This window comes from Lasioglossum baleicum, chromosome 14, assembly GCF_051020765.1.
Source record: "Lasioglossum baleicum chromosome 14, iyLasBale1, whole genome shotgun sequence".
In the NCBI taxonomy this organism is placed as follows: domain Eukaryota; kingdom Metazoa; phylum Arthropoda; class Insecta; order Hymenoptera; family Halictidae; genus Lasioglossum; species Lasioglossum baleicum.
The window spans coordinates 9,242,965-9,266,826 of record NC_134942.1 but is presented as its reverse complement, the minus strand read 5'-3'; the positions used below and the strand labels follow the sequence as shown (position 1 = coordinate 9,266,826).

At 43.7% G+C, this 23,862-nt stretch overlaps 1 protein-coding gene across 2 annotated transcripts in view; it reads right to left on the bottom strand.

The window, feature by feature from the left end:
* LOC143215757 (uncharacterized) overlaps positions 1 to 16,264 on the bottom strand; it is a 281,565-nt gene extending 265,301 nt beyond the window's left edge. For both annotated transcript variants that reach the window (XM_076438167.1, XM_076438169.1), the window contains exon 1: positions 16,028 to 16,264. The gene's annotated coding sequence lies outside the window, so the exon portion shown is untranslated. The remainder of the gene's footprint in view (positions 1 to 16,027) is intronic.
* Between the last annotated feature and the right edge of the window lie 7,598 nt (positions 16,265 to 23,862).

Here is a 23,862-nt window from a genome sequence, read left to right as displayed (position 1 = left end):
GATCCCGGCAATCAATGTTTTATTATCCCGAGAGAAAAAATATACTCGGTTCATTCATTATTCGATCATCAAAGAGCCATCCTGAAGAGCCACACCTCTATATCTAATGGAACAATGATTTTATTTTATTATAGACAGAATATTTTTTGATGCAATTCGTTAGAGCGCTTTGCTCCGAGAGGATATATTGGTTTGTAACGTGAATATGTTCGGCCGTGTATTCTGCCTCTTCTTTTATTTATTAATCAAATACAGAATGATATTCAATCGAATGTATAATTCCGGTCCGCCTGTGGGTTCTTTTCAATCAGTGTTGTTTACGTTCCCAACGAGTGATAACTACACTGCAATCGAAATTGTTTTAGTTGCGACACGCAGCTGCATGAAATCCGGAGTTTAATTAAATCGATGAAATTAGATCATATTCATATTTATTTTTCAACTCGATATTTGTCATTCTCTCAGTTCCCGGAGATTGCTGAAAAATGATCGAGGCGATCGACGCGCGAGATCGTCGGGCGGTGTTAAAGCGCGAGCGAATAACACGGCGACGATTGTAACACCGGTGTAACCAATTTTTCAGTTAGACAACGATACCTGTCGGTCGCGTAGGCTCCGGGATTTTTTTAGCACGCGGATAACAGAAGTCGACAGAGCAAAATGATCCCGATAACTCCATCACCGGCCCTACCTTCCAGAAAACAATGCCGCAATCAGTTCGGGGGCCGAGCGATCGGCCCTCTCTCACAAAGCGGTATCTCGACGCGCATCAGGTTAGCCGGAGGGCCGCTCGAGCAGACCCTTTCAAAGCTTTGTTCCCGTCGAGAGACTTGATCGAACATTCGTCAACGGCGTGCGTCGCGTCGCGACAGCGCCATTATTCGCCGGGAAAAAGCGATACGCGAATCGTTGTCCCATTTGAGGGATCACGCCTCGCCGAGGACACAAAAAAAATCGATCTTCCCGACAATCGTTGTTCCGGGGGTGGGTTTTGTTAACACTGCAAACTATTCCGGAAAAAGTCCTCCGACAAAGCCCACCTCTAGCCAGACATTCGAGCTTGCATGGAGAATTTCAGACCCTTCCGAATTCCAGATTTTGGTCGATCACTGTTCGAATTAAACAGGAATCGCTTGTTGAATGAATTTAAAAGAAATAAACATTGGCTTGGAATCAAGAAAAGCATTCAGCATTGAAAGATAGAACTAAAATGAAAATAAATGGAGCGGCGCGGAAAAGCCGCAAAGACAGAAAGCAAGTAAAAAGCAAGCGTTCGCCGGGGATCGGTAAACAAAAACGGATAGTGTCGGAATATGATACAGCGCAGATAATTAATAGAAACGTTCGTCAGGAGGATTTAGTTGGCGTATCCCCGAGGCAGTATTATATTTCCAAGCGTGGTGGCACACCGAGAGCGGACTTTGGAAAACAAAAACGAGAAAAGAAGAATGACCGGAGCAAAGAGTGAATCCGGTGAACAAATAAAAGAGAGCAGCTGTGGGATTGGTGGGTCCGAATCCATCTAATGATCAGGCCATGCGTCGGGGTAGATTGAACTTTGGTGGAGGGACAGGGGATCGGAATCCCGGTCTCTGAAAGCAACATGCTCTTTCGGCTCGCGTTTCATCTCGCTCGGTCGGCCCCCGAGTATTGTTCAGCGAAAAGGAAAAAATGGTTTACACTTGATGTTAAAACGGTGCCGCGTGAACGACACACTTCGTAGCCGGCTCGGCTCGGTGTCGAGAGAGGGAGAGAGAGAGAGAAAGAGAAAGAGAGAGAGAGAGAGAGGCGGAGAAATCCGACACTGTTTCACTAGGATCGAATGCGCTCGACACAAAGCCAGTCTTCTGCCGAGGCATCATCGCGCGTGACGTGACACAGAAACGGCCGGTTTCTCTCTCTCTCCGGGATTAGATTGTCAAAACAGGGACAAGCATCCCGGGGATGACTTATTTTCAGGAGAATAGAGTCGGATACTTAAATTCTCAGCGCGCACAAAGCTACCTCGCAGATGTTCTTCACAGTTGAGCTGCGCTAAGCAAGTTCAGACCTCATTTTTTTTTAAAATTTCATCTTGTTCCAACCAAAGAGGATTAGATAGAGGTGACACTGCTGTCACTCTCTTTTACAGCGCCAACTAGTGTCTCCGATACCGAACTATACGTTTCAGTTCTATTCAGTCTATTTCCCTTCTTATATTTTTCTTGTACACGCCGACTGAAATCTTGGCGTCCCCACGCCATCCATGTACGCCATTTGTGATCAAATCGCTGTGAGTGGTGCATTATTTCTGATTATTTCCTGTAATCCCAAGTATTTTTGGTTTTGAGTCTTCAAAAATGCCTTGTTATTGCTGCATTTGCAAGAAAAACGGGAAGCTGAAGCCTTGCAGCTTATTTACTATACCCAAGGAGCCACATGTGTGTCAGTATAAACTTAAATAAGTATACCCAAGTATTTAAATTTTTGTAAATATATAACAATTGATATGTATATGTATAAGTCTTTTTAAAATAAATATGTAACTGTACTTTTCAATTGTATTCTATATAACTCCTTCCTAGCTATATAACATGTATGTATGTATTAATTAATGTTTTAAAATTGTATAGTCAGAAAAAAATTTAGTCTTCGAGTATAATGTAGAGCGAACCGTAAAATGAGGTATTATATGAGGGGACTGTTTTCGGGGTGCGGAGCAAGGGGATAGACGAATAGTTCGGTATCTGACACTTTGGGAGCGCTGCGAAACGGGGGGTACACATTTTAACATAGGGCTCTTATGGGAGTGTCACCTCTATCTAATCCTCTTTGGTTCCAACGCCACCGACACTTTTATTCCAACGCGGTACAGCTGATACATTATACATAAGTGACGTATGTAGATCTGTATGCGAAATCAAGAGCTAGATCAAAATAATCTTGAGATCGTAAAAAATATACAACAAAGTTTTCTCGGTAGTCTGTTCTCCTTTCGAGATAAATGAGCGTAAGTTCAGCCACTTCGCGCCCTGGAAAACGTGTCTGATCATCGCCTGCCTATTCGACTTGCTAGATAAAACGGACGGAAACTATACACCGAAGTTTCTTCCGTAGTTTTCTCCCTTATCGAGAAACATGACTGCAAGTTTCAACGCTGCTCCGACTCGGCGAACGTGTCTGATCATTGTTTACCTATTCTACTTGCTAGATAAACCGGGTCGAAAAAGTAGAATGGAGTTTTACCTCGCAGTTCGCTTTCTCTTCGAGGTAAGTGGGTTTTGTGCTTCGATTTTTCTCTGATTTCACAAATGTGCTCATCGATTGTTTCACTTGCAGCGAGAAAAGAACAATCTTCAACACGAAACTTCAAATTGATGAGTTTCCCTTGTTTTTACAAGAATAACTGCAAGCGAGTACAATATTAACAATGTCTGTTACAAGCGAGCGAGTGAATATAAAAAGGACGAGCCAGCGAGACGGATGTAAAGCGGAAGGGCGCCATTATTAATGGAAAAATCGAGGTTACGAGGTTACAGGTCCGGAAAACGAGTCCGCCTGAGGACAGTGAATGTTTCAGTGGGAATAATTTTTGGATCATCCTGTAGCGGGTCGCGTAGCCCCGAGCCGTACGTAAAGCTGTCGTCCCCGTGTGAAATACGGACACAGTAAATATATCGTAAACATGATGAACATTGATCAGACTTTTTCAGAAGACCGTGTGCGCCGTAGTCCGCGTCCGAGACGAGATTTACGAGGTACCCAGGGTACCCGTCCGAGCCAGGTTACAAATTTTATTCGTTAATCGACAAGATCGGAGGGATGGGAGGATTAAGCTTCGAGGAAAGCTGGAGATGCGCGCCGAGAGCGATTGTCGCTCTATTATTGTTCTTTTTTTCTCGCTCGCCGTTTTCTCTCGAGACTCATTGCTCGAGTAATGGCGACGATTGTCCGACGGGCAAGCAATCGCCAGGCGTTCAAAGTTTCCATTGTAACTGGAACGGGAAGCGGGGACAAGAGATTTTTACGCGGCTGATAAGTTCCTACCCGTTTAATGAATATGTATACCTCCGGTCGGTTTCCACTTCCGGAAGTTACATTCGCGGCGAGCGATGGAACTGGAATTTTTGCTGCCGTTTCTCCATTAGCGGCAGATACTAATTTAAAAATTAGACAATCGAACCGGCGCACAGTGGACAAAATTCTAAAAATCGCCTGTTTTTCTATATTTATCAATTAAATATGTTTACAGTTGTATAAAATATGAATGATTATCAACTTTTTACAACATTAAGTTGGTTTTTGTTAATTGAACAATATATTTTAAGTGATTTATAATTAAATATAAAATACAACAAAAGAATTTTAAATTTTAATATTCAAGGGTTTTAATACGTGGTTATTTTAGATTATATTGGCACAGTTAGTTTTTGTTTATTTGAAAGTTAATTTTGTCCAGCTAAAAAAAAAATTAAACCGACTTCGAAAAAACGCACTAAAAAGTATAAAATAATTTCCATTTAATTTATGTGAATACACACACGAACTTAAATACAATACGATCTTTTCGGAGGCGGCACAAAATTGAAAATTTTCGACACTGGAAATTACGAAAATCCTTAAATTCTTCTACATGCTTTCACATATTAATGTATCTTCGCTTCTCACCTACTGATTTCCAAGCCCACCATATTCCAACGAAATCATAATCAGCAACATCTGTCATGAGGAAAATTTTTAATTTTTGTGCCGCCTCCGAAAAGGCGTATTGTATCGTATTTAAGTTCGTGTGTATATTCACATAAATTAAATGGAAATTATTTTATACTTTTCAGTGCGTTTTTTCTAAGTCGGTTTAATTTTTTTTATATAATAAAATTTTTTTTATTTCACTTTTTTTATCTCTGTCAGCCGTCACATACCAAATCGTAATGACGTCGCGTCGTTACTGTTCCTAATATCTAACGTTCAGCGGAGTCCACAACGGCATCACCACCCTACATTTTCGCAAATAAAATCGTAAATAATAAAAAAATGTAAAATATTTTTGCACGGGACCATCCCGGGAACATACTCTACAAGATGCAAAAGGTTTCGTTCCGATTGGTCCATCCATCTTGGCGTAATCGGTGAACATACATAGAAAAAAAAACGAAAAAAGGCACATACGGATCGAATTGAATAACCTCCTCCTTTTTCGAAGTCGGTTAAAAAGGCCATTCGTCACACTAAGCGGCGCGATTTCTGATTCATTCTCAGACAGTCAACACCAAGCCAACGATTAAATTTTCATAGGCCAAATCGCGTCCCCATTAAAGCTGCAGCGAGAACGCCATTAACATGTCAGAACTCATAGTTGTTGACCCGAGGCTCCACTTTGTTCGTTATTCGCCGGGAACAAAAGACACAGGAAGCTGCTCCCGATTCATTCGACTTTTTATTTCGCAGGAATTGCTGTCCGTGTCTGCGTCGGTGCGTAACGTATTTTTTTCCGATTAATTGGCCGGAGCTCTCTCGAGTTACAGCGGAACTGGGCGCACGTTGTCACCGGCCTATCTCCCCGGGAACAGAGGGTTGATTTCACGGGGTTGATGCATGAACGGGACGCATAATTCTTCGAAAAATCGTCCCAGTAAATCAGTATTATGTAAAGGACGCGGGCATTGCGCCACGCGAAAACTTTTCATCGTTTAAAGATCGTTCCGTGTCGCGTGTTCCGTTGGCCGCGATCCAGATTGCGCCTTTAAGCGCGAGCGATGTTTCTTACGACGAAATTGCCAGTTTCTACGATGTGGAGGGAAAGAGCGAGAGCGAGGGAGAGAGAGAGAGAGAGAGAGAGACCAGTCGTAGTTCGAGTAGCCACTCGATCTCGAGGAATGTTTACCAAACGACGATCGCCGCTTCAAATTACCGCGGGAAACTGTTGTTCGAGCATCCGATCGCAGTTTCATGAGACGCGACCGCTGATTTATGTGTTTCCCAGCAAACAGTTGCTCACTTGTGGAACGAAACGCCCTTCAAATTACTTCGGAATAGCATATCGGTCTGTTTACGTTGCTCTCCGGCCCCGGGATATAGTATGCCCGGCCAATTTTATGATAACGCTGCAACGAACGACGGTGCAGGTGCACCGGTGATTTTATAAAATTGTTAATACGTTGGTATTTCGAGATGATATTATATATTTCTACAATTTTGGAATTTTATGCCAATGCACTGCGATGCAGTGAGCATTTATTTTATTCTGTTGCATTGGTCAATTGAATTGAATTTGTTATTGTTATTTTATCGGTGGTATCCATCTTTGAACCGCAGAATCATTGAAACAGATTTTATGTACTCGCTGTAAAGACATCTGTAAACTTGTGAAACAGGTTTTATTTCACGAGCAAATGTTTCGGAATATTCATGAAATTTTCATTTCATTTGCAGCTCAAAGAATCTTTCAGTCGACCAGATAAATTGATCGGTGCTTTATAGAATAATCTATAAAAATGAGAATTTGTATAAAAATTTGCAGCTGAATAATTACATGTTTTACTGCAACTTTCATTTTGATTTCGTTCATTTCGTTGTAATAATGCCGGCGGAGAGCTTCATACGAAATACATGCGAGTACGACTGTAATATGTGGTTACGCGAATAAAATATTTTAAACAAGAGAGAAATAAAAAACTATATCCGAGGAAATCATGTATGGAACGTATTTGATACATATTTTCACCAGATTGCTGAATAAAATTCGTTTCCTGACCACGTTTATAGACAACCGTTTTATTTCATCGAACTTCAGCAACGCGCGTGTATCTCGTCGTGTTTTCGAGAAAACGAAATCCAGTACGAGATCGACAACGAATGATGTTATTTCTCTACTGGTGTTCTCCGTTTCCCCATTATTTTAGACAATGTCCTCTAAGAACACAGCCACTGGTTCAGCAGAATACTCCGCCAATTATACGACTATAATTCTTTCCGTCCCGATACAAGTGACTCTTCGTCTCGCTGTGAAGAGACTTCAAACAGAGACTAACAAATATAATCCGCTCTTTCGGAGCGAGATATCTTCGGGATAAATATTGACGTCGTTTTAATCAGAAAATGTGGCGCCAGTCAAAATTGTATTCTATAAATTGCTAAAAATCCAAATGTCGTATGAGAAATATGTCTTGATTTCGGAATTAAAATTGCTTCAAGTCGAAAGGGTTTCAAGGAATAAAGTTTGCGCACGACGAGTGACACTTCGGACTAGAATTTTCACAAGTATCGGGGCACTACCATAATTTCGTCCGAACCGGTAGCAAGTATCAGCTGCAGAAGAGCTGGAAGAACGTCATGAACGTGAAAGTATCAGTACCAAGCGTCCCAGAAATAAATCGCAGACCTGCGAGGTTAACTTCGCCGGGGAACAATCGAATGGCTCAATCCGCGGGTGAGTAGTGCATCAAATTTCTTCTGGCGGAGAGGAGCATCGAGTAGAAGAGGAGAGAGAGCAGCATCTCTCGCGCGGAGGGTTGGAACAAGGAGCCGAGTAAATTCACGTTTGCGTTCGAGCATAGTGGTGCTCTCTCCTCTGAGAAGATAGAGAAAGAGGAAGAAAGAAAGGAGGGTCCTCGGGAAGTGTGTTCGAGTGTTCGATGGCAGCCGTGGATGGACGAGGGAAAAATTGAATCGTCGAGGCCATGGGCGAAGGAGAAATTCTTCGGCGTCTCTCCGGGTAACGTTCCGCTTCCGTTGCTTGTCGACGGACTGTTTCCATTCGCGGAATCGATCGCGATACACACGGACTACGGCACGAAAAACACGCGGACCCGTTCCCTCTATATTATTCACGAATGTATTTTCATCTCTTGCGCGCGATGCACGCGTCTTTTTCACGGAGTAAATATTTACCTGACTGGGGGATGAAATACCCTACCTACAACACTACCACCTTCGCCCCACCATCGTCCCCCCATGCACAACCACCACCATAGCCGATGCTCTACCCGGGCTTTTACCTGTAACCAATCGTTTTCCTTTTACCTCTGCCAAGTCGATATCGATGCGCTTATTTCGCATCCCGGCTTCTTTAATGCTATATTGCGGGCTAGAACGCCGCCAGACGATATTAGATATTCAATAGCTAGAGAGGAGGGGTGCAACGGGGTTGGGGAACCGAGGCTCGACCGGCTACGTCAAAGGGAAGTGGAAAAATCGCCCGTTTTCCGGCGACCAAACACACTCGGCAATGCAGTGTTCGACGGAGCTCGGAGACATGGCCACGCACATCGACGACCGGAAATCAAGCTGCAACCGGAAATCTTCTAATCAGGCGAGTTACACTGGCTTTCGAAAAACTAGGAGAAAAAATAAATAGAAAAGAAAGGATGGTGTTCTTTTTTAAGGCTTCGAAGCGGTCATTCTATGTGTGTTCTGCGTTATGTACGATGCACTTCGGGTACCACGACAGTCGTACTTCCGTCCTCTTCAAGATTTTCTTAACGATGTTACTTTTCTTTTTAGCACGAGATTTCCTGAACTTCTAATTGAAGTGAAACAGCTCTTCAAAGTTTGCTTAATTTTTAAGCATGTCTTGTAGGGGGAGGAAAGAGTGTATTACTTCCTCTCCTCCGTTTTTGCTCGTGGAATCTAGTTTGCGTAAGTTGCTTTTGCAGTTTATGTCGGATACAGAAAAATCGCAGAATGCTTATATCCGCACACAAAAATCATACAAACCATTATTCCATCTGCGAATCCTGCACGTCTCGCTAGCCACAGGAAATGCCATCAAATTAAAATTCCTCTCGACCAAATATCCCATTGAAACCGCCATCACCCCCCGGTAACGACCGGTTCTCCGAAATCAATTCCGCATTAAAAATCCGCTGGCTCTCGAGCCCCGTATTTCTCTCGCGAGATTCGATCCCATCCCCGGGTCTCCGAAAAAGGAATCGTCGAACGCCGGAGAAAAGGATTCGGCAGAGATCAAAGCGGTGATTCACGGGAGCCCGTGGCCCACATAAAATCGAAACGAAATTCGAAAGCTGCGACCTAATTGGGTCGGTGTTCCTGGGCGACTGAACCCGGAGCGGAGTGGGAAGCGGCTACATTTCGAATAAAGTTGGACGAGCGAAACAATATCGAGAATGGTTTCCTGGTAAAAAATATTATTTCCGGTCCCTGCAATCGGCTGAAGAGGAAAGAGAGAGACAGAGAGAGAAAGAGACACGCACACAGAGATACAGGGAGAGAAAAAAAGAGAGAGAGATTGTCCAGCGATGTTCGATTCGGTTTTAACCGACGTCCATCGTACCTATTAACAATTTCGCCGGTATTGTTCGATACGCTGGCGCGAGGGAAAAAAGGGCTCGTGGGATGGTGCTGAGGGTGCGGAAGCTGCGGAGAGGGGGCTGGTAACAAATTCAGGGGGCCAGGATGGAAGCCGAGTGTCAGCGAAGGGCGGCCGGGAACAAAACGTTCCCGGGGATCCCATCTGTCGGACGTGTCCGCGTCCGGGGGCCGAATAAAACTTTCCATATCTCCGTCCTTTCCCCTTCTCTCTATCCCTCCCCCGCTCCCCTCTCTTCTCATCCCTTTTTCCACGCTCTTTTCCCGGTCCGTTCGACCGAGTTTCCTTTGAAGTCCAGATTCGCGCGAACTTCAATTCCGCTTGCTGGATCCTGCGAATCCGCGCGATGAAAAAGGACCACGCGATCGCTGTCGACGATCTGCGGTAAAAGTTTGCGGGGCTGGAACAGCTGGCAACAAATCACGCGTCGATTCGCGTAGGCTTTTTCTCTCTCTCTCTCTCTCTCGCGCTCGCAGAGGTGCAACGGACGCAGAGGAAATAAGAGAGAAGAAGATCCAAGTGCCAACGCAGCTTTGATTCCTTTGATCCCCTTCGAGAGATACAACGGATGGAGACCCGGCTCGGTGAACAACTGTAGACCACCCCTTCCTCGGGGGTTGTGTTCGGTGAAATAGTATTAGGTTGTTGCGTTGGTAAGTCGAGTTGTGTTGGAGGAGAAGTTTGTGTTAAGTGGTTGGGTATACTGAAGTTGGCATGTGAAGTTGAAATTCGTTGTCAAGGAATATTTTCGCTATTCAACACAATGCAATACACATTTGGCACGAACCCCGATTGATTCGATTAGTCGATCGACAGTTCCCCCGCGAATACAGCCTGTCAGAAGCCTAGCCGTCCCCCTAACTCGGCTCGAAAAGTTCGTTTTTAAATTTCTAATCGAGTTATATTTCTTGCATCATTCATCCGTTTCAATATGGATCTGGTTTCCATTATTCATACGCGAAGACACCGAGGTGGACGGCGACTTTGACGGACGCATGGCTCGAGCAACCGTTAACTGATACACTTGCTTCATGAAAATTGTAAATACTGTTGCCTGTGTCCACCGCCAATAACCGGGCTCGTTCTTATGCGAAACAAATGGACGGCTTCAATATTTCATGGACCGAGGAGTGTTGAATACATTGAACATCATTTATCTTCGAGAGAACACTTGATCCATTCGCGTTTCTTATTCACAGTTGAGGCGGAGACATCTGTTGCGCGACTGTGGACGCTTTCTCCTTTTGCCTAATCGAAAAATACTAAAATACAAAGCATTCATTGATCGCTGTGTACTGATAGACTGCGAGGTACAACACAGAAATTCGATCGCGTCAACATTATTAGGAATTCCAGCAGAGTACTCGATAAGGAATTAATCATTTCGTGACACGGTAGCAATTTTGCCCGGCAGTTCTCGGCTAAACGGATTATGAGAACCCATCAGCGTAACTCGGGTCGTTTCTTCAAAGGACGGGCAATCGAAATGGCGGCGGCTCGTTCACCTGGTGCGTAAGCCGCTCGAAATCCAGGTAGCACTTTGTGTTCGGAGGCGCCTTAAAAGTTTTCCCATTTCCGTGGCACGCCGCTCTCCTCGAAGCCAGACGGTCCGACCGGAAATCCAGCCGACATTCCCGTTCCCAGTGTGCACCTTGCGCGTGTACTTTCTTCGAGAATCTGTGCTCTATCTATCTATCTATCTATCTATCTCTCTCTCTCTATTTCACACATTCATTCACTCTCTCGATCTCCATCGCCCGTGAATTGGCCCGCGATTTTTTCGCGGACGATTCATGCGCCCAGCGAATCGAATTGCGCCCGGGAAGAACCCAGCCGAGATTGGGAGCGGATGCTGCACGCACGTAGCCCCGGAAATTCGCCGAGATTTCCCAGACGCCTCATCGAAGCCGAAACGTCTGATCTTCCATCCCACACCATCCACCACCGTGTGTTTTCTTTATTCCCATGGTCGCGTCGCAACCATTTCCGGTTCTTACCGAAGCTAATCAAATTTTTCGAACATTCTCTAATTAATGTCGATGTCGGAAATTAAACTATTTCATCACACATATTTTGTAAATTATTCTCGGTGATATTCTCGTTGAGTATTTTACAGGAAGGGTACTTTGTATTTCACAAAATATTTTAACCATGCAGCCTGTTACGTCGACAAAGGAAAATATTTATGACAGGACAAGAGCTTGCAAAGAACACGCACGAGACAAGAAAAATGCTTCGAAAGTATTACCCCGGAACTATTTCGTCCGCTACGTCCAATATTTTAGAGAAACGTTTGAACGTTTTTTTTTTCTATGATTCTAACAATAGGAAATTGCCTGCCTGACAAATCGAATACACCGCACAACCGCATATTTCGAAATCCTTAAATTAGCCCAGTCGCCAGGATCGTCGCAATATCCAGGAATACCCGACATTGTCAATTTTTAGAATATTCCAGTGTACTAAGTCCAGCGATTTCCGGTACGGAATAATTATTTCACGCGTCGCCGGGCGTTCACGATCGACCGGAACCGTTTCCGCCCGGCGAATAAAGCGATCGCAAATTTAGATCCAGAGAGAGAGAGAGAGCGAGAGAGCGAGAGATCGGTATGTTACCGATTGGTCTAATACCGTTGTGTTCCCGATGAAAAATTAAAATGTCCTTCCGCCGCGACTGTTTTTCAACCGCTGTCATTTCACGGGAGCGTGTGTCGCTGTCCACGTCGCGTTTTCCAATTATCGATACGCGCCTCCCTTTTCGGCCGATAGATAACTTCCGCTCGCCGAGTATTTTCTGGACGGTGTGAAATCCACGATTGCCTCGTTTTCCGGACGTTACGATTTTTGCTCGTTAAGGGAAAACCACGGTGATCGATGCCCGCTTTAATGACGACGATCCACGCCACCCCTTTCTCCCTCCTTTCCTCAGTTTCCACCCGTTCTCCCCTCGCGCCTCGTCTCGTCGGCCACGCGTGCGATACCTCGTTCAAGAAATATTTCCGGAAGCGAGTAATTACTTCGTTAAGAACGCACGCCGACTTAATGAACCCCGGAGCTAACGAAGTGTACTCTCGTCGGGAAAACGATGCACGCGTCCAATGCACCCGCGCGTAATTAAGAATTCGGCGGACTTCGCAAAAATAGGATACCTAATTTAAAGAAACGGCGTGCGTCTAACAACGTTTTTAAACGGTCTTTTATTATTAGAAAATAATATTTTTCACAGCGCTACGGTTCGATCAGTTTCTACATTAATTAATTAATTATAGCTATTGCAACGAAAAGAAAGGTGGTGTGTTCCGTTTCTTTTATTATGACCACTTCGAGCTAATCATGGCACCGTGACCGGTCGACTGAAATTGAGACAGAATGGAATGGGAAAACTGTCGGTGCAAAACTAGTTATTTTCATACAGGAAAAGATAATTGACAGAAAATTATCATCTTTTTTTAAGCGCTCGAATGTTCTTCGTGTCGCCAGATGTTCGATTTATTTTTACGAAATTTTGCACCATTTTCATGGAAACGTATTTAGAAGCCAGGTAGAATGCACAGGTGAGATATTTATGCAAAGATGTTAGATTAAATTGTACGTCCCTTTGTGGAAGATTTTCTGTTTTAATGGCGACGAGAAATATCGCCGGTTTATCATAAATGGAACGCCGGGTTCTGATTAGTATTTAAAATGGGATTCGAATAGCGCGCGCAATTTCCATAAATTTTAAAAACAAGACTGGTCCAATACCCGCGGTCTATTAATAACGAAGCTCGTTCATTAGCCGAGAATATATCAGAATATATTAACAATGGAGCGACCGTGGATGCCAGTATAATTGAAAATTGGGCGATGTGTGCAAAAATCGAAGGTTTCCTGAATGGAATAATCGGTACTATATAATAATATTACGAAGATTCATGATTTCCAGGTGGATTTCTGGAAATCCCTTTACAGACAGCCGTAGGTGTTTTTAATTAAACAAGATTACGATGAGTATTAGACGGAAGTGTGTCTGGTAATAATTAAAACACCGGATCATCTGCTACTAAGGTATACTTCATTAATTCTGCAGAAAATGAAGACAAGAATAACTTTCTCTGCATTTCCTCGCAATAAATGCAATAGCACTCTCGACGATACCGAAGAATCCACTCAAACTTTTCTCGCTGCGTGGAACGTCCACTGGTCCAATTATAATTTCAATCATCAAACAGACGGGAATTAATATTCTATCTCGTCAGGTCTGTAAACAGGAAAATCCATCTGTTGCTTTGCAGAATCGTGTTCGAGTGCGAATTCGCGAGTGATCCATTATTATTATTACAAAAACAGTCGTTGTTTTTACCTTAAAATACGAACAAAAAATTTTGGGCCGGTTCTGACGCAGCAGAATTAAATTCATACAAGGTGCAGCGGATATTGAATTACAATTCGAGTTGTTGCTGAACAATTACGAATTCCGTCATACATTTTTCAGTTCACGAATCGGCGAACAATCGGTCAGCCGAATGACCGAGTGTGCGGGTTAAAAATTTTCCCTCGGCGTCCCGGCGATTATCGGACGAAAAACAATGTATATAATGCATATTAGCCCCCGGGCTGGAGTGCAATGCTAACTCGGAATGATCGTTTTCGAAATCACTCGCCACCCCATATATACCTTGATCTCGACCGAGCGGATAAAGACAGAGCGAGGCCGTACGCGCTCGTCTGTACAAGGATGGAAACCTGTTCAAAGTTTCGCAATTTGAAACCGGAACGGAATATTCCTGTTAGCAGGAGCTGTCGGTATTAGAATGAGTCTTCACTCTATCTGCTCATCTCGCCGGGTCCCACCCTTCCCTGAGCCCGTTCGTCCCTTTTCCACCCCCACAGCAAACCGTACCCTCTAACTCACTCATTTCCAGCTTCATTCATGTTCTCCTATTGATTTACTTCTTGTTCGTCCGTTCCAGCCACGGCTCGAGCACTTTCTTTCTCGAATAATTTTTCCGGCGCTCGTTCTTCCATCTAATTACCCGTCTTTATTCCAGGATCTCTCGTTAACTTAATTATTAATCTCGGCCACGCTCTCGCTTCTATCTATTGGCTCAACACTTTTTTCTCATCAATCTCGTTCCGTTTTATTCCCGCGATTCGGAATAATTGTTCCCGCGAAATTATCAAACGAATTAAATCCCATCGGTGGTTACGTTTCGCAATCTTGTTGGTTGGTTTCGGTAAAATATCGCGCCGTTTACAGTCGATACGAGGTCGTACTCTCTCGCGGTACGTTGAACTCGTTTTGATGTCGATTACAAAGTAGCACACAACGACAGCTATCGACCATCTAGAAACTACCTAAATTGCTCTCGCTCAGTTATTCTTACCGGCAGTATCAACAAAAGTGGTTTGTGCAATCTTCACGCTGCTGCCACACGATCTCCAGAAAATTGTACGGAGCCTATACCGTATTACCACACTTCGGATTTTTGTGTAGACATTCTGATAAGGCTTGGAAACAATATTCACGATGTTTTATGAACGAAAGATAACTAAGAACACGCGTACAGCTGTTACTTCATTCGTTCGCGGATCCCGAAATTATTTACACGAGGTCAAACCAAAGGGTGCCGGGAAAATTCGTGAAAATTCAAATGAAATATCATTCGGTCGTAGCAAAGAGAGTGCTCGTCGTCTTGCACGGTTAAGTGACGCTACGGCTTGTAAATATTCAAGGGCCGTTCGCGAGGGTCGTCTCAAATATGTATGCGGCAAGGTAGCCGTCAGACGGTGAACTATCCTGTAATTTCTCTATCTTTCTCCCCCCCTGCGGCCTTTCCCTTATTTACAATTCATTCGGTCCTCCTCTTTTTCTCTCCCGCATCCCGCTGATCCATCAATCCTCTCTCGATCTTCACTCTATTTGTCCACGTTCCATCTCACGAAACGCGGGGGTTGTTCGCGCCCCGTTCATACCTCCCTGTACGTTCCCGAGAACTGTTCCCTGCTCATCATCCCCTACCACGACCTCCATTAGATATCCCGGAAGCTATCCCAGAATCCCTCGTGACAGCGCGACGACGACGCTACACGGCCCGTCTCCCGAGAGGTTAACGCGAGCTGACAGTACGGGGAGCAGTTATGAAGCGCACTGTGCAACCGTGTCAAAGGCATACCATGGAACAGTGCCACACGAATTGGTCGAATTTCGAAACCTTCTGTCCCACTCCCTTCCGACTCCGCAACCCCTATACTACCCTCGCGTTATCCTTCCGGCAGCGCGCATGATATCCTTTGACACAGTCGAGAATCACAATTAGGACGCGGCAGATATCTGACCCCCGCGATCGTTCATTCCTTACCCCTAACTAGAAATTACTCTTGCGTTCTTCCGTTCCGTTCCCCTTTAACCCATTCGCATGCTCAGTCGCCTCGGAATCTCCTGGATAGTTTCTACACAGCAGTCTCATGAATAAGTAATGTCTCTCTTGCGATGTATTTCTCGGAAAAATCGCAACATCTCGATGGACACCGAATTTCGCCGATGAAATGAATGTCGCACAAGGACTAGTCTTTGGACAAAATCGATCACTCTAACACTAAAATGAAAATTTCAATAGAAGACTGTTACGAAGAATCATCCTCTCATCGGTCACAATCGACAATCGACAACAATCGCAATCCCACAATTGATGACTCCTCCAAAACCATGAAAATCGTGAAAAAAAAATGTTGACTCACCGCTCGCAGCTTCCTGGTGTGAAACTCTCAAATCCCTTCCCTATCAGCCTGTTATCAACGTCGGGCCAGTTTGGAACAGAACTGTGCACCACATGATTACCACTGATTTCGCGTAACACACTGTCTCTCACCGGTAAACAGGTATTGGAATGATCGCGGGACAGACGTGTCAGTCGGTCGTGTTCACTGCCAATAAGAGTATCTCGCGATACGTGGCCCTGTCGGCGACTAACTCTCAAGTTCGGCCACGCGGCTGGTGCTCGCGGCGCGCAATTGGTTTCGCGCAGCCTATGCCACGGGCAGGGACGAGGTAGCAAAGAGCCGGCAGGTAGCAACGAGACCCCCGACGCCACTTTGCGAGAACTTCCGGTAAACAGAAACACCGCGCGAGGTGTCTGGTTGTCATAGCGGGTCCACGCAACAGCTGAGACCTACGGCTCGACGGCCCGACCCAGCCGACCCGGCCCGAGACACTCGCGCCGGATAATCCTAATGGGTTTCTTGAGGATCGTTTGCAGCCCCCGCGTAATTAAAGTTGGGATCCGCGGCCGTGTTTCGTGAATGGGGGCTTATCATCCCCTCTCTCCACTTCACGCCTCTATTTTGGTCTCCCTCTTTCACCTTCCCTCTCTCTCACACCAACCTTTGTTCTCCCAGGACTCTACGGCCGCTGAGTTATCGTTGCGTTTATTGCTAATTGTGCGTACGCTGATCCGTAATTAACGCGGTACCAGGATTAACCCGATGCGACGACCTTGCTCTGCTGATGAAGATTTTGGAGTGAATTCGTCGAGTTTCGCTGGGGGCTCGAAGATTTTACTACGTTTTTATTAGCTTGCTTTCTTGTCTGTCTATCTGTCTATTCGGTATAAATTTTCCAATTGATTTTAAACTAACTTCCCGATGAGCTAGAGGCTTGAAATTTTAAACAAAGCTCAGAACTGGATGACAATGCAATATTTAAAAAAATTTTTTTAAAAAGCCTACGCGTTTAGGAGATGTAAACTATTAAAAATTTAACCGTTACACCTCCCCGCGCGACGCTCGGTAGTACCCACTCGGTTTCCACTCTTAAAATCTCTTAAACTCTTAAAATCGATTGAAAAATTTCACACACACAAGACTAAAAGGCAGAAAATAATTATTTAAATAAAAATGAATTTTTTAAAAATACTACGTTTATAAAACGGACTAAAAGGTATAAAATAATTTGTTCTAGCCCCATACAGATTCCTAACCCCGTACGTGATTATGAATTTTTAATAGCTATGAAAATACTTGTAAGATTTAAAACGAAAAACGTGGGGCGCATGCAATAGATAATTGATGCATGAATAGTTCACCCAAATCGCTAACAATTTTATTGCACTGCAAATGATATGAACTGTTGTGTGAGTTTTCTCAACGGCAGCTACTCTCTACTCTCCTTACTATGTATTATCTTGCGCCTCACGTTTTTCGTTTTAAATCTTGCAAGTATTTTCATAGCTATTAAAAATTCACAATCACAAATTTTCAGGACTATCTGTACGGGGTTAGCAATCTGTATGGGGCTAGGAAAAATTATTTTATACTTTTTAGTCCGTTTTAAAAACGTGGTATTATTAAAAACACTTATTTTTATTTAAATAAGTTTTTTAATTTGGGAAGAAAATTCGTAGCATTTTCAAATTAATAATACGAAAATAATATAACACGAGAAGTTATCTCGAAAATGGCAAAAAGTAATAGAACAGAATGGAAAATGTGTTATTGAATAAATCTCTGTGAATGAATATCTGACTTTTAGCTTTCAATTTTAAGCTAGGAACGCTACGAACTGTCGTTCCAACCCAATATTTGGACGCTCTAAAAAAAGAAAACGACAAATCTCTTCGATTCCGACCAATTGCAATTTTCGAAGAAATTTCTTTTCGCATCATGTGATACACTAATAGCTCTAACTTCTGAAAAAAAGTTCCAATCGTATGGTCCAATATTAAAGAAATGATCGTCTTTTAAGAGTATCCGAATATTCGTGAGAGTCACACTGTATAATGTCACATCTGTATTAATGTCATCTGAAATTAAATACAATCTCCCTTCGTTTTTTATTTGCCGAATCCATTGGCGACAAAACAGTATAATATAATCACCGGATTAAATTAATGTTTATGCATTTATGACATTCGCAAACCTATCAAAACTTAAGTGGCGCGAGATCATCTGAAATTAAATACGATCTTCTTTTATTTTTCATTGGCTGAATTCATTGGTGACAAAACTGGAATTTCATTCCACGCGAATCACTGTATTATGAGAATGTTCATGCATTTATAACATTCAAAAATCTACGAATGTATGAGGGAACACAGTTTCCTCCCATTTTACATTCGCTGAATCCATCGGCGAGGAGAAGGATATTTTAGCACGTGCTTTGATTCGGCAAATTTTAGAATAAATTGCGATCTTGCATGAATCGTTACAGACTGTGGATTAATTTTACACTCGGATGATTCCGATAGCTTCTCAGATAATTTAGAAACCTTTCAAAGAATTCTATTTCGCTTTTTCAAGACTCTGAAACGAGTAGAAGATGAAAACCTCCGAGGAATTTTATTTTTGCACAATTTTTACTTCCTTTTCCACGTAACCGTATAGATTGAATTTTCCATGAAATTCCGCAATTGACTGATGAATAATGAACCCGAACCGATTAGAGTACTAATCACTGTCGCTGCTCGGTCTATTTCGGGGGACACGTTACGAAAACCAGACGTCGGTGACTGAAATGCAATTTCGTAGAACGTGAAGCGGGAAATTGAATTTTTTAAGGACTTTATCGGAGTGCGAGTCGGGTTCTGGTCACAGGCAATGGAATATTGCCAGTTGACAAAAGCCGGCATAAAATCGCTGTGGCCCATTGAATAATAGCTGCTGATGAAACATCGAGATGGAACGGCGGAACTCGATACATCGAAGTCACCGAGACCACGAATTCAGGGTTACCTTTGATCCGATAATCCAGCCGGAAATTTAAGCAGATTTGAACAGAGACGCTCGGTGAATTCCGCATTGAAACCGAGTACCGGTAACCGTGTTTGCCGCGATGTGATTACACGCGCGATTCAAAGCAGTCTGCTGTGCGCAAACTGACGAGATTAAACCCCCGCGCATTTTCGACTGTTAATGTCAGTCAGGCGGACCCGCGTCTCATTTTTAATTAAAATTCATCCGCCGCGCAAAACGGCGGCGCAAAGTAGTCCCGGGAACCCGCGACTCACCATCGACCGACGCGGCGCGAAGGCAAGAAACACTGCTCGACGAAATTAAACAGAATAATCCTCGATTCTCTTTAAATCCTATATTCTTCGTTTAAAATAGTTTTCAAGCATTCATGCTCGTTTTAAATGAACGTTAAACCTACACAGTCTTGAGAGTAACCGATGTATGTTCCATCATAAAAATAACAAGACTTTCTCGTAGGTATCTCGTGAACTAAAATCAATACTGTAACTGAGCTATTACGTAATACAGTCCGAGAATAGTCTCGACAGACATTGTCAAACATTTACTTCGCTCATTTATTCTAATACCATTGAAACCATTGTTCTACAACAATCACTTAAATAGAGCTTATGAATTGTATTCTTGACCCGCGTTCACGGTAATCGTTTATTTCGAGACGAAGCCGAATATTAATTGCTTGTCACTAACAGCTGAATTTACTAAGATTTTGCAAAATTGAAATGCTCGAAGCTGTACTAGAATACAATTTTAGAATCTGTTAGTTTTGCTCGAGTGACATTCTTAATAACGAAGACGGATCTTTATTTAACTAGAAGTCTTGACACTCCGTTATAAGTACACTTTCAAATATAAATTCCCGGTCTGTGTATAATTTTGTTGACACGGTGTCTAGCGGATGTGTGTTAATAGCTCTTCCAATCGTGTATCTGCAGGAAAATCAATAGACTGTAACTTGTGCGGCGATAACAAAGTCCATATTCTAAATTTTCCATCAACCTCATTCTTCCACTTAGAAAATTCTCGAACGTAATATTTGACCCTTCAAGAATCACCCACGCAATAAACAGACTTAAACAACGCGTCCTAGAAAAAAATCCGCGGCAAGAGGGGTTGAGCAATTTCATCTGGACTCCAGCAACCTGAACTAATTTTTCCATAATTTAATTCCAACCGGAAACACAAATTCCTGCCAGAAAACAGAGCCACACAATTTTCCCGGTGAAAATCCTGCTTCTTGGAGGAAGCTGCGGCCTGTAGCAGGTTGCGAGACAGCCGTTGCTCAAAAACTTGGTCCAGTCGTGGCCGGTGCTTGCGAGAACCGCGCGTTTCCGGTTCTTTCAACCGGTGGCATCCGTGCGGGCGAGCAACAGTTCACGCGTCGGACAAACGAAGACATCTTTTAGCGCAACCCGACCCCCATCGACGTTCCTACCTTCCGTTTCTCCCCCGCGTTGCTTCCGTTCTTTGTAAATTAACCCTCCTCTCACCCCCCGTAGGACGCACAGTGGTCCGTCGACGTGCCCTCTCGCCACCACTTTAATTAAAGGGGCGCGTTCGTAATCGTGTCCAAGCTCGCGTGTGCGCACCGATGTTTTTCCCGGTGCGCGAGCCGCACGGCAATTTCATCCGCGATGAAATGACGCGTGCGAGTTGTCGCAAATTGCGAGAGGCAGGCCGGAAATTACCGACGGGGTGGCCCGGGGGTGTGGGGAGCACCCTCAAGCCTGCGTAGCATCACCAACCCCCGGCGAAGCTTCTCTGCGTGCACCTGAGACTCCACGACCAACGTTTTTGTTCACCCTGTAATTGTTTTATTAACCCGGCGATCACCGAGCAATAACATTTTTCATGTACGATCTTTTTATCGAGACATTACGGAGATATAGGGTAAACTGTACTATTGTTGGCACTGCACTAGTTATTGGCACTTCTGATTTAAACGGCAAATATTAAGAATTCTTGGTACAGAAAATCATTTTACATATATTGCTTCTTATTTATATTTCAAAGCAACGTTGTAAGTTTTCATAACAGAGTTCTACACATGATTGTTAGCAACGCTGGAGGACAATCAGTAAGACCGGCGGATGAGCATAGTGCATTGTACATAGTGTTTCGTTAGAATTTTCGTTACGAGTAAGTATACTTTATCGCTGTATAACTTAATTTCGGACTGTACTACAACTGTTTTTCAACATGTTTCATAACACATTTATTTTACAGACGCAATTTCAAAATACTAATCTTGAAAAAGATCCAAACTTGGGATAGAAACGTTGATGATTTTTGAATAAATTAGCAAAAGTGCTTTGATTGTTATAAAGGATCGAACCGTAGCGCCGAAAACATTTAAAGATGTACTACAGATGTTGTGACGTGGCAGATTTCCCCACGGAAAATCCATTTTTTTGGTTTGAAAATGGATTTCTGCCATTGGGCAGAAATTTCTAGATACTGTTATATTATTTTCTACCTATTAAATATATTAAGAAATTAGATAAATTTCTATTTCACACTCCCCAGTTTATTGTAATTCACTGAATGATCAGCTGTTAAAGTGTGTACACATTTTGTTGGGATACCCTGTGTGTATCGTTTCCCATCGTTGCTTTTCACGTGAAAAAAGGAGCAGTATAATAAACTCCTGCAACTGGGTCATAATGACCGCGGGCCGAAACGAGAAAAGACCGGATAATAGTAATTCTGTTCGCGCTTTAATTAAAAGGAAAGTTTGCGGCGAGCGTAAAGAGGACCGCGTGGGCGGAGCTGCCAAGGAGTAAAAAAATGAAGCGTCAAGATGTAATTTCACGTGGGCCATCTTTACATCCGGAATTAAATCGTGTTTCTACGAAAGAGAATACTAGAGAAAAAAAAGCCTGGCAGACTAGCTGGACGTATGAAGTCGCACGTGTCTATGGGGATCGAGGAAGATCGAGAATTTCGATGGTGGGCTGAATGGGCCGAGTTTATGAAGGATCTTCAGAAGCACGACAAAGCTCTGACCGCGGAAAAGATTTCCATTGTATCAGGCGGCGAGCTCGAGCAACTACGCGAAAACAATTTATCATAGTCTCGGAATGGAAGTCGGGAAGAAGGAAACTTCTCATGACCGGTCTTGTTACGGAACGTTACACACAGAATCCCGAGCAAATTCCAGACAAAAAGCTGTACGGAGAAGTAGCCGAAGAAATATTCTCTGGCAGCAGGATTGATGGATCCCGACGTCGTCAGAATTATTCATAAAACAAAGCTCCCGGGTGGTGATGCATCACGTAATTCATTGAACATCCACCGCCGTTGAGAGCTGGCGATGTGGCGGGAACAGTGGCCTTGAACAGTATAGTTGCCGAGACTTCGCATTCTTTGGGGTTTCGTTCCGAGCATTAGGTTAATGGGAAATTAATTCTGGTTTACGGGGTGCTCGAATCAATTTGTTATAGAGTTGCTGGCTCCTGTAATAAATTGTATATTCTTGGAAATTTTATTAGTTTCTTGAGAACAATTTTCTGGAGATTGGCATCAAGTAGAAATTTATTTTCTAAAGAATTTGATTGACCAAGAATTCTTTCGGGGTGATAAATTTATTATAAAATCTGATTCATTTTTACGAATATCGTTGCTGAATTGTTCACTGGATTCGTTGTAAAATTACTGCAGACGAGTGCACGGGCATAATATTTCTCATGAACGGCGGTACTTCGCGCGGCAGGGAACGACGACGATCGGCTAATTACGCGAACTCGTTAGAGCGCGTACAACACAGTATCGCGATACACACCGTGGAGAGAGAAAATCGGGCCACGGGCGGTGAAATTTGCACCCGGCCGGGTAGACGCGGCTTTAAATTTGCATTCTGGAAATCTCTGTCGCGCGAAACGGAAGCCAAACGGCGGAGCACGTCGGCTAACTTTTCCACCGCACCGACAGCTCGACGTTTGAATCCCAGAAAATCCTGTGTAAACCCTCTGACTGCCTTCTCCCCGAAGAACTCTAATGCCCGAAAGGCAGTGAACTGCTAAACTGACTGCGCCGCTGTAACGAACCTGGCCGGCCCACGAGGAGTACTTCAATTCTAATCGCCTGACCGGGATACTTATTACAGTCTGTCAACAGGAATCTGTACTCAGTAGGGATGGGCGAGAACCCGAAATAAAAGGGAAATTTCGAAATTCCCAAAAGAATCGGATTTCCCAAAAATTTCGAGATTCCCAAAGGTATCGGGTTTCTCTTGAAAAGAATTCGTGACGAACAACATTCTTTCAATGAAAAGAATTTTGTATAGTAATTAAATTATATTAAATATATCAAGAATGAATTATTACAGATATTAATATATTAATATATTCGGGGATTGACACGGAGACAGAACGAACAAACAGATTCTATTCCTTACGAATATTTCCGGCCACAGTGAAATTAGCTTGCACATCTTTGAGCAAGCTCTCAGCGACCTTTCAAGCCGGAGAATACGTCTGAACTTTGCACACGGGACGGAAGGCGTGTTGACCGTGTATCAAAAGACCATTTCCCCGTCGCCGGAAAGTAATCTCGTACTGCGGAACCGTCACGGTCGTCAACGGGCCACCAGAAGCAGAAAACGGTTTCCAACGAAGTATCGAACCGAGCATAGGGTCACTGTCGAAACTGTGCACGCGTCTGGCGAAGTGGGGCGGCCGGTATAATTAGCCCGGGTGGAGAACTGTCACCGGCGGAAATCTAATCTCGAGTGCGGCGTGGCCGTTGGAAACAAAAACCACCAATTTGGCCGAAAACCGCTGAAAGAGCAGCTCAATGTCCGTTCAAAGTGCTCGTATCCTGCCGATCCT